This window comes from Taudactylus pleione, unplaced genomic scaffold (genome assembly GCF_031769625.1).
Source record: "Taudactylus pleione unplaced genomic scaffold, aTauple2 ptg000610l, whole genome shotgun sequence".
Taxonomy (NCBI): domain Eukaryota; kingdom Metazoa; phylum Chordata; class Amphibia; order Anura; family Myobatrachidae; genus Taudactylus; species Taudactylus pleione.
The window spans coordinates 2,042,017-2,054,156 of NW_028285012.1; the positions used below are offsets into that span (position 1 = coordinate 2,042,017).

The following is a 12,140-nucleotide window of genomic DNA, read 5'->3' on the forward strand; positions in this document are numbered from 1 at the left end:
CATGAACCCCTCTCAGGAATTCTCTATAGGAAAATTCTGTTTATTCAATTCAGCCTTAATATATACACAATATAATACACAACCCTATATGCAAACATGCATATATTGTACATATATTTCTCTGCACATTACTATATATACACAGATATATATATTTATATATACAGTACATACATATAAGCACACACACAAACACGTGTGCATTCACATATATTTTGGGTTCCATAAGAAGAGGGAAAGGGAAAGGAAATAAGAGACCATGGGCCTTATTCAGACCCGTTCGCTAGATGCGATTGCTCGCTCCGAGCGTATGGAAATTCGGCTAAGTGACGTCAAGGCAGCTGCTCGCAGGGCACGTCATAACCACTCCCACTTTGTTTTGGCGAGCAATCACTTTTTGTTTGTAGACGCCCACCAGCCTGTCTTAAGATGCCCACTTGTGTACGTCATCTCCAGGAAGTGCATGAAACCATTGGTACATCGAGCACCATCAGATGCGTTCGCAGCGCTTGAGGTTGACTATACCCTGCCGCAAGCACTGCGAGTACTTCAGTGTATATTTCTAGCAAGTGACGTGTCCTATGACGCTGGCTGTTAATTATGCACGCCTCTCACGCCTGCGTTCGTACCTCCACTCCCCCGTTTCCAGTGGCCTGCCCCTGTTACCACCCACAAATGGCTTGACCTGTCACTCATTCAGCTGGGCTGTCTATGCTTGGCAAGCGAGGGTTTCCCCATCGCTCGTTCCAGTTCGTATACGCGCAATACGAAGCGTACGCATGCACACATTGAAAAACATTGCTCACTCCGAGCAATCGCTTGCTAGTGAACAGGTCTGAATCAGGCCCCATGTCTCCACAAAACAAGATACAGGATCAGGATACTATATTTAAAATTAGGGATGAGCCCCGAACCATTTTAGCTGGATTTGGATTTGGCTCTGATTCGTCGTCCGGTTTGGATTTGGATTTTTTACAAAAATTGACAAAAAAAAACTAAAATCACATGATTTGCCTTTTTTCTGTTCCGAGAGTATTATTACCCTCAATAACATTAATTTCCAGTAATTTACAGTCAATTTAGACCACCTCACAGCTTATAATATTGTTTTTACCATTATTGGCCAAATGTTGCATTGAGCTGACTGGTTACTAAGCGACAGAGCAGCGGTGCGGACACCACAGAGTCATAGTGCTTGTATACACAGAGGGCTAAGGCCCACAAAGTTACGGTGCTTGTATACACAGAGACCTAAGGCCCACAAAGTCACAGTGCTTGTATACACAGAGGGCTAAGGCCCACAAAGTTACAGTGCTTGTATACACAGAGAGCTAAGGCCCACAAAGTCACGGTGCTTGTATACACAGAGGGCTAAGGCCCACAAAGTCATGGTGCTTGTATACACAGAGGGCTAAGGCCTACAAAGTTACGGTGCTTGTATACACAGAGAGCTAAGGCCCACAAAGTCACGGTGCTTGTATACACAGAGGGCTAAGGCCCACAGAGTCACGGTGCTTTTAATTCATTTTATACAGAGGGCTAAGGCCCACTGAGTCATGATGCTTGTATACACAGAGAGCTAAGGCCCACAAAGTCACAGTGCTTGTATACACAGAGGGCTAAGGCCCACAATGTCATGAAGCTTGTATACACAGTGGGCTAAGGCCCACAAAGTCACGGTGCTTGTATACACAGAGGGCTAAGGCCCACAGAGTCACAGTGCTTGTATACACAGAGGGCTAAGGCCCACAGAGTCACGGTGCTTTTAATTTATTTTATACAGAGTGCTTGTATACACAGTGGGGTACAGCACCAAAATAAGTTAACAAAAAAAAAAACTTTTAACTTTCTTATTTTTACTTTTTTAAACTTTTTTTTTTACACACAGCCATTTATGAGTCTCGACACTTTAATCAGTATAGCGGAGCAATGCAGCATACATCAGCGTGTAGTCAGTGTGTCCCTTTACACAGTCACTTTTGCCAGCACAGCCACTTATGAGTCTCTGGACACATCACTTAATCAGCAGAGTATAGCGCAGTGTGCAGTGTGACCCTAGGAGAATGGAGCCGAGTAACGAGACTCGGTGCCTTATGTAGAGGCGAACTCTCGCCTCTCGCGAGAGGGGCGAACTCTCGCGAGAGGCGAGAGTTCGCCTCTACATAAGGATGAGGATCCCATGTCAGGACGCTGATGTTCGGCTCGCAGTGGGGATCTGAGTCGGCAGGCTCGGGTGGGACTCAGATCCCCATGTTCAGAGCGGTTCGGATTCTGTGGATTCTCATCTCTATTTAAAATGTATAATGATCATGCTACAAATGATGTAATGATACATAATAATACATAGCATCCTGTTGAATTACTAAATTTATAGGATTGTCCACTATTAGAAACCACGTTCTGATTAATTTATTAATTTAGGCGGAGAGATTGATTTTAGGTATTCATGACTATTTGTGCTCTGTTTTTTCTAAGCAGGAGAGACCTGTGCCAGGCTACTAAGCAGGAGAGACCTGTGCCAGGCTACTAAGCAGGAGATACCCGTGCCAGGCTACTAAGCAGTAGAGACCTGTGCCAGGCTACTAAGCAGGCGAGACCTGTGCCAGGCTACTTAGCAGGCGAGACCTGTGCCAGGCTACTAAGCAGGCGAGACCTGTGCCAGGCTACTAAGCAGGCGAGACCTGTGCCAGGCTAGCATACAGGAGAGAACTGTAGCAGACTAACAGACAGGAGAGATCAGTGTTCTTGTATTTATTAGTCCTGTCACATCCTCACCTGACAGTCTAATGCTGGGTACACACTGGTTGACACATTGGCCATTCAACTGAACAGCCAATATTTTGTGTGTTTATCAGCATCAGCTTTTACAGACGATATGTCTGTAAATGACATAATTCACAGACATATCGTGTTGGTTGTGCAGCATAGTCGATGGCAGAAATATATGCAGATATATCTGACCATCGTGCTCTGTGTACGGGTGGTCAGGCAACTACCCGTACACTTACTGCACAGGGTGCTGGGGAGGGGGGCGCAACGCGATCCCCAGCCAGATGGCTGTGATGGTTGTTGAGTGTGTATGAACAACTATCATCTGCAGTTATACCTTTCAGGTGTGTACCCAGCTTAATGTAGGCCTGGCCAACCTGTCCCAGCATACCCCCCCATCCATCAGCTGGTAAAGCATGCTGGAGAGCTACAGGTTGGTCTAAAGCTTTAATTACCTCTCTAAGCCCCGCCCCCTCATTACAGTAAACCTTTCAGATTGCTCATGCTTTGCCTGTGGGACAGTCTCCTCTCTGAGCTCCTGGGTGTTGGACACAGACAAATTTACCCTTGTAACTTTTTTATTTTGTTAATCCCCCCTGCCAACGGGATTATAAAACTATTACCCCCTGATCTGAATTTGGACTTTGTCTCAGTAATAACAGTGACTCAGATACCAGCGACTGACAAGGTAACTGTCTGGATGATTGTAGAGTGATGTATAGAGTCTCTCTCATTTGTGTGGTACTGTAGTTTATTTTGTAGGATATTAATGCTGTGTGTATTAGACACTGCTGTGTATTAGAACGTGCTGCTTCTAGGCAAAGAGTCTCTCAGGGGGGAACTTCAAAGCTTTCCCATAAAATGTGAAATGTAATAGTTATGTTTAAAAAAAAAAAAAATTGGACAAATTAGATGTTTAAAATTGTAATTTGGGTGTGGCTGGAATCACTGTAATATTGAGAATGTATAAAATGGGTTGTGGCTGAGTGGGGCTTATTTATAGAAAGGTTTGTACATTTCTGCAACTTTTACTAAGTTCCTGTGGTGCGTTTGTGCGTGCATGCATGTGTGTGCTTTTTCTTTGGCTTGCTTTTGTCTTTTCAAATGACTGCTGCTTTATTAATCTAGGCAGACTCACCCATAGGCGAACTCATGGGGGGTTCCGTCTGCCTGGAACCCCCCCTTCCCAGCCCACACCATGACCACAATAGAAATAGTAATATAATAGAATGTTACTAGTGCTGCATGTTCTTCTCAGTATCACAAATGAAATAATTAGCACCACCTGCGGATCTTTTAACATGTATCAGTAAAGGTGCATACACACAATGATTTTTTGAATGATTATCGTTAAACGATATAGTTTAACGATAATCGTTTGAAAAAATCGTTCACTTTCTGAGTCAAACGATGAACGATTATTGTTCATGCGCGTTCACGTTTGTAGTTTGTAGTTCAGTCAGACTTGTCAACTCAACAATTTTCATTAAGTTAATATGCAAAAATCGTTTGTAGTTCATAAAAATCGTTCATTACATTTAAATGAACATAGTAAATGAACAACTTTAGTAAACGATTTTAGTTCATTTTTTCAAGGTAGAAAATTGTTTACTAAAATCGTTCATTAACTCAATCGTTGTGTGTGTATGCAGCTTCAGTAATAACCTGTACACCAACTAGGAGATCTGGAAAACATTCACTGTTAGGGTAGTGCTGCTATAGAGCCCAATATGTACATATATGTCCAGGGCAGTGCTAGGTTTTTTGCTAATCCTCCAGACTACCGGAATAGCTCTAATACTCTGGAATGGTACCCACATCTAAAATAAAAACATTAAGCTCAGGCAGGATGGCCTTACTGCTGAATCTAATGGCTTTCTGTGATCACTGGTCCTCTATATCAGTGGTTCTCAAACTCTGTCCTCAGGACCCCACACAGGTCACGTTTTGCAGGTCACCCAGCAGCTGCACAGGTGTAGTCATTACTCACTCACGCATTTTAAAAGATTCGCAGGTGAAGCTAATTATTTCACTTGTGATTCTGTGAGGAGACCTGGAAAACCTGTACTGTTTGGGGTCCTGAGGACAGAGTTTGAGAACCTGTGCTCTATATGCTGGAATTATGTCACACAATACAGTTTGTATGACTCATATTAAAACTAGGGGTGAGCGGGTTCGGATTTCTGAAATCTGAACCCCCCGATCCGAGGCCGATCCGAGTCAGGCTCGACTTTTCCCGCCTGACTCTGATCTGAAATCGAGGCAAAACGTTATCATCCCGCCTTCCGGATCTCGCGGGATTTGGATCCTATATAAGGTACCCGCGTCGGCGCCATTTTCTCACTCGGCTGTGGACAGTGAAGAGGGAGGGTGGGAGTTAGGGCTGGCTGGGCTGTGTAGTGTAGTGTAGTGCAGAGTAGTGTTGTGCTGTGCTGCTGTTGTCCATAGGGGCTCTGTCCACTACTTCAAAGTCCATAGGGGCTGGCTGTGTTGTGCTGTGCTGCTGTTGTCCATAGGGGCTGTGTCCACTACTTCAAAGTCCATAGGGGCTGGCTGGACTGTGTTGTGCAGTCAGTTGTCCATAGGGGCTGTGTCCACTCCAAAGTCCTGTGCAGTGTCCCAGTCCTAAAGGGGTGCTGTAGTGTTGTCCAGGGGGTGCTCTGTCTGTCAGGGGTGCTCCCCCCAAGTGCTAAAAAAAAATATATATTTTCTGTGTTTGTGAATTCTGTGCGCAGTAGCCGCAAGTGCATCAACAAAGTAGTGCCAAGCGTGCGCCTGTGTCATAAGTAAAGGGCCGGCTGGCTTGACCATTAAAGGGTGCTGTAACCCCCAAAGTACACTCCAAATATTTTCTGTGTTTGTGAATTGTGTGGGCTGTAGCCGCACTTGCATCCTCAAAGCAGCAGCGACAAGCGTGGGTCTGTCTGTTAAAGGGTGGTGTAACCCTCAAAGTGCTCCAAAAAATAAACTAATTTTTTATGTGTTTGTGACTTGTGTGCGATGTAGCCGCACGTGCATCATCACAGTAGCAGCGCCAAGCGTGCGCCTGTGTCATAAGTCAAGGGCCGGTTTGGACATCTGGTCCGGACTGAAGGACGTGCCAACAATTTCTGACAAGTCTACTGTCACTGCATATGATACTGTCCTTAAAGCAGCAGCGACAAGCGTGCGTCTGTCTGTTAAAGGGTGGTGTAACCCTCAAAGTGCGCTCCACAAACAATAAAAAAATTCTTCTTTTTTTTTCTGTCTTTGTGAAATGTGTGGGCTGTAGCCGCACCTGCATCCTTAAAGCAGCAGTGACAAGCGTGCGTCTGTCTGTTAAAGGATTACATCGGTGACAGCATCCAAGTAGGCATGTCAGACAGTCTGTACCTGTACTGGCAGGAAAAAGAAGCAATTTGGAGGTCCCTGTACAAACTGGCTCTATTTTATCTGAGTTGCCCCCCCTCCAGTGTGTACTCCGAAAGAGTGTTTAGTGCAGCCGGGAACCTTGTCAGCGAAAGGCGTAGGAGGTTGCTTCCACAAAATGTGGAGAAGATGATGTTCATAAAATTAATTATCAACTCTTCCAGGGAGACCAGCCTCCAGAACGTACAGAGGGACCTGTGGTTGTGGATTCCAGTGGGGACGAATTAATACTCTGTGAGGATGAGGATGTACACAACACTGAAGAGGGTGAGGAATCGGAGGATGAGGACGACATCTTGCCTCCGTAGAGCCAGTTTGTGCAGGGACAGATTAATTGCCAGCTTGTTTTGTGGGGGCCCAAACGAACCAATCATTTCAGCCACAGTCGTGTGGCAGACCCTGGCGCTGAAATGTTTGGTTTGTTAAAGTGTGCATGTCCTGTTTATACAACATAAGGGTGGGTGGGAGGGCCCAAGGACAATTCCATCTTGCACCTCTTTTTTTTCTTTGAATTATGTACTGTTTGGGGCCTAGTTTTTCAAACTGCCATCCTGTCTGCCACTGCAGTGTCACTCCTAGATGGACCACGTGTTTGTGCCGCCCACTCGTATCTCTTAGCATAGTCACCCAGCTACCTCGGTGCAACCATTTGGATATAAAAACACTATTGTGAGGTGTTCAGAATAGTCTGGAAATGAGTGGAAATTAAGGTTATTGAGGTTAATAATAGCATAGAAGCAGAAAAACACACAAATTCGGTGATTTGAGCTGTTTTTATGCTTTTAAAAAAAAAAAAATACAGATCCAAAACACAAAGCCCAGAACCCAAAACACGGAAGGGTGGTTTTGGCAAAACCAATCCAGATCCAAAACACGAAGAAAGATCCAGATCCAAAACACGAAAAGTGGCCGGTGCACACTCCTAATTAAAACTGGTTAAGTACTAATTCTACCCTCCTTTATGGACTGGCCAGGGCCGCAACTAGGGGGGGGCTGGAGGTGCACGTGCACCGGGTGAGCCGCTGTACCTGGTGCCAGTGACCTCCAGCCCGGCGCTGCAGAGAGGCTCCAAACCGGACGTCCGCTGGTAATATTTATTACCAGTGGGCGCCCGGCTCCTTCTCTGCAGCGACGCGGTGGAGCCGGAGCCGGAGGCTGGAGTTCTCTCCCGAACTCCAGCTTCCGGCTCTCCCCATGGGCACTATGGGGGAGACGTCATGACATCTCCCCCATAGTTCCAAGGAGCAGCCGGCGGACCGGACGCGACGCTGGATGCAGGAGCGGGTTCAAGGTAAGTATTTTTTTTTTTAATAAGCTGCACTACAGGGGCATTATTATGGGGGCAGGGGCATTACCACAGGGGCATTACTATGGGGGCATAGGCAATAAGGGGCATTACTAATGGGGCATGAGCACTACAGGGGCATTACTATTGGGGCATGGGCACTACAGGGGCATTACTGTGGGGGCATGAGCACTACAGGGGCATTACTGTAAGGGCATTACAGGGATATTACTATGGGGCATGGGCAATACAGGGGCATTACTATGAGAGCATGGGCACTACAGGGGCATTACTGTATGGTGGGCACTACAGGGGCATTACTATGGGGGTATTAACATATGGGCATTACTATGGGGGCATTACAATATGGGCACTACTGCAGGGGGAATTACATGGGGGGCGCCAAATTACTGTCTTGCCCCTGGTGACAAAAATCCTAGTTTCGGCCCTGGACTGGCCACACTCACTCTAAAATCAAGCATTTGGAAATCCCCCTCTAGAAATCCTGCGTTTGCCACTGGACTCACCATAATTGTGCCTGAAGCTCACAGGCTATTACATGAGCCCTTATAGATGTCTGCAGGGAGTTCCTAAAAGCATAGCAAAAGGTCCAAAATTGAATGCATGTATGCATTTCTCCCAGCTGTCCTGACTTTCAGGATGTTTATGTGGTGCCGCACATACCTGGGGAAGGATACTGGGACTGGGCACACCCCAGACATGTTGTGACCACACTCACTGCGCCTGCTCGGTCTACTGAATACAATAATAGGTTGGATGATATGTGCATGGGCCGAAGCGGCAGATCCTTATCCATTCCTGACTAGAATCTAATCTGGTCAAATCTGTTGTCTGTTCGCTGTAATGAGTCACTAAGGGCTCTATTTACTACAATCCGCATATTGAATGCGGATTGTAGTGTGATATTACCGAGTGAATTCGCATTGTGAATTCAGGCAATATCACAGGGATTGACTATAAATCCCTTGCAGGGACAGAGCTTGCGATAAAGCTCTGTCCCTGTGGGTCCCATCCGCACTCTAGTCGCGGTATTTTCAGAAAAAATACAGCGACTAAGAGCCCGCGCATGCACCGACCCACCGTCGCTAAGCCCCACCCCCCGTGATCGCGGACCCCCGCAACACGCCCCCCCCTTCACTTACCTGCATCCTCCTGGCCTCCGGTGATCTTCTCCGGGCTTCCCGATCAGGTGATCTCCCATACTGCACTGGGACCCGATCACCTGATAACCGGGCCGCAGTGCACTATGGGAGACCAGCTGACCGGAGAGGAGCCATCACCGGAGGCCCGATCACCGGTCCCTGGATTCAGGTAAGTAAAAAAAAAAAATGTTTCAATTTTTTTTTTTCTTTTCTTTTACAGCAATCAGCTTGCGGTCTATTTAGACCACACAGCTGATTACTGGTACCGGCTCCCGCCTCTGCTCTCCCCGTTAGAGCAGAGTGGGAGCCCGGTAACTGGGGGAGACCCTGGATAACTCCACCTCCAGGTAATTTTTTACAATTTATTTTTAGTAACTCTGGTCGGATCACATTTCCAATTACAATTATGGGAAATGCGATCTGCTTTACTAAAAATAAGTGATACTAGGGGTTGGAGTAGAATTTTACTAATTCTACTCCAATTGCCCTGTAATAACTACAGGTGAAACTAAAATAATGTGAAAAGGGTGTGAAAACACCCTTTTTCACTTTATTTTAGTAAAAATAATGTTAATAAATAGAGCCCTAAGTCCCTAATGAGGCTACACAGCGCCACATCCTAGGGAAAGTTCTCTTTATGTAAATTGTAGGAGACTGGGATGTTAGTATGATGTTTACAGTCCTGCTCAGTGCCGCTGGCAGCGCAGTAATAGTGACCCATCTCTGCCATCTGTTACTGACCTGCGCACTTTCACCTGATAAAATCCGATCTCTACATTTCTACTTTATATTCATACGGCATTCTGTATAGGGGTATTTTAGAGAACTATATTCATAAAATGTATGTTTCCATTTTTAAACCTTTTATATTCATTACGTTTGTATATCCCAAATAATGAAATCATAAAATGAGTGTACCAATTAAGAAAGCCACCAAAAAGTTACAGAAGCCATATAAAGTACAACAAACATTATAAATACATTTATTTCAAATAATTATTTACATTTATTACTAAAATAATATTTTTATTATTAATATTGTTCTAATCATCTGGCCTGAAAATATAGCACTAAATTGAATTATGTAAAGTGATATTTCTCCTATAGCATCATCGTATATGAGCAACAAAAGTCTCTTTCTATATACATTTTCTATTAAAGTAATAACTGTTTCTGGGACATTATACATACCTGTCCACATAGATACAGAGTAATAGTAATTACTGGGACATTATACATACCTGTCCACATAGATACAGAGTAATAGTAGTTACTGGGACATTATACATACCTGTCCATATAGATACATAGTTACTAAAAATAAATGTGAAAAAAATACCGGGGACAGCCTGTGATAATAACGCCACCTGGAGGTGGCGTTATCCAGGGTCTCCCCTGGTTACCCGCCTCCTGCCCTCCTCTAACGGGGAGAGCAGAGCCGGGAGTCGGTCCCAGTAATCAGCTGTGTGGTCTAAACAGACTGCAAGCTGATTACTGTAAAAAAAAAAGAAAAAAAAAATAGTAAAAAAAAAAAATGTACTTACCTGACTCCAGGGACCGGTGATCGGGCCTCCGGTGATGACTCCCCTCCGGTCAGCTGGTCTCCCACAGTGCACTGCTGCCCGGTCATCAGGTGATCGGGCCCCAGTGCAGTAAGGGAGTTCACCTGACCGGAGGAATGGAAGACCTCACCGGAGGCCTGGAGCATGCAGGTAAGTGTAAGTAAGGGAGGGGGGGTCGCAGGGGGTCCGCAATCACGGGGGGCGGGGCTTAGCACCAGAGGGGGGTAGCTGCGGCGAATGGTCGGCGCATGCGCGGGCACTTAATCACGGTATTTTTTGCGAAAAAACCGTGATAAGGCTCCAAAGGGGATTAACAGGGACAGAGCTTTATCGCAAGCTCTGTCCCTGCAAGGGATTTGTAGTAAATCCCTGTGATATTGCCTGAATTCGCAATGCGAATTCACTCGGTAATATCACACTACAATCTGCATTATCAATGCGGATTGTAGTAAATAGAGCCCAATGTGTTAGAAAAGCATTATAAGGGACATTACAACGGGCATTCATTTTCATCCACGCTTTCTTCTTGCTTGTTACATTCTGCAATACGATGACTGTATATTTTATTGTACCACTACATTTTTTTCTGTTATTACAGTTTATTAATGCATTCACACATTTATTCATTATTAGGTTTTGTGTATTTAATGATCTCTAAAAGATCCCCAAACAAGTTTAACTCTGTACGATTGTATTACAAACATTGGTTACCAAATAAGTACTTTCAACTCTTATACTGTTTTGTTAAGACACATGATGTTGTCCTAATCATACCTTGGATACCTTGCTAATTTTAAATGTAGGGAACCTGTGACATTATTAGGTTCAAGTGTGTGAATTCCACATAGTGGGCTCTATTTACTACAATCCGCATATTGAATGCGGATTGTAGTGTGATATTACTGAGTGAATTCGCATTGCGAATTCAGGCAATATCACAGGGATTTACTATAAATCCCTTGCAGGGACAGAGCTTGCGATAAAGCTCTGTCCCTGCGGATCCCATCCGCACTCTAGTCGCGGTATTTTCGGAAAAAATACCGCGACTAAGAGCCCGCGCATGCGCCGACCCACCGTCGCTGCTACCCCCACCGACACCAAGCCCCGCCCCCCGCGATCACGGACACCCCCGCGACCCCCCCCCCCTTCATTACACTTACCTGCATCCTCCTGGCCTCCGGTGATCTTCTCCGGGCTTCCCGATCAGGTGATCTCCCATACTGCACTGGGGCCCGATCACCTGATGACCGGGCAGCAGTGCACTGTGGGAGACCAGCTGACCGGAGAGGAGTCATCACCGGAGGACCGATCACCGGTCCCTGGATTCAGGTAAGGGAAAAAGGGAAAAAAAAATATTTACATTTTTTTTTTCTTTTTTGTACAGCAATCAGCTTGCGGTCTGTTTAGACCACACAGCTGATTACTGGTACCGGCTCCCGCCTCTGCTCTCCCCGTTAGAGCAGAGTGGGAGCCCGGTAACCGGGGGAGACCCTGGATAACGCCACCTCCAGGTGGCGTTATTATCACAGGGCTTCCCCCGATATTTTTTTACAATTTATTTTTAGTAACTATGGTCGGATCACATTTCCCATTACAATTATGGGACATGCGATCTGCTTTACTAAAAATAAGTGATAATTAGGGGTTGGAGTAGAATTTTACTAATTCTACTCCAATTGCCCTGTAATAACTACAGGTGAAACTAAAATAATGTGAAAAGGGTGTGAAAACACCCTTTTTCACTTTATTTTAGTAAAAATAATGTTAATAAATAGAGCCCAGTGAGTGAAATGTTGTTTGATTTGAGTGCAATGAGATAAACATTAGCACAACATTCCCTGAATGACATGGTGACTACATACCCAACAATCAACTTTATTGTTCTTTCTATCACATCATGATAAGTGTTAACGGACGAAGTGTCAGTTTGCATAGAGGTGCTGTCTATGTACA

General features: G+C 45.2%; 1 protein-coding gene across 2 annotated transcripts in view; it reads left to right on the forward strand.

The window, feature by feature from the left end:
• The first annotated feature begins 3,174 nt into the window (after positions 1-3,174).
• Positions 3,175-12,140, forward strand: part of LOC148480557 (beta-1,4-galactosyltransferase galt-1-like) — a 28,592-nt gene continuing 19,626 nt past the window's right edge. Inside the window, exon 1 of one of the 2 annotated variants that reach the window (XM_088454212.1) lies at positions 3,175-3,202. The gene's annotated coding sequence lies outside the window, so the exon portion shown is untranslated. Of the gene's footprint in view, positions 3,203-3,247; positions 3,458-12,140 lie in introns of those variants that run through there. The other variant, XM_088454210.1, reaches the window with a different exon arrangement.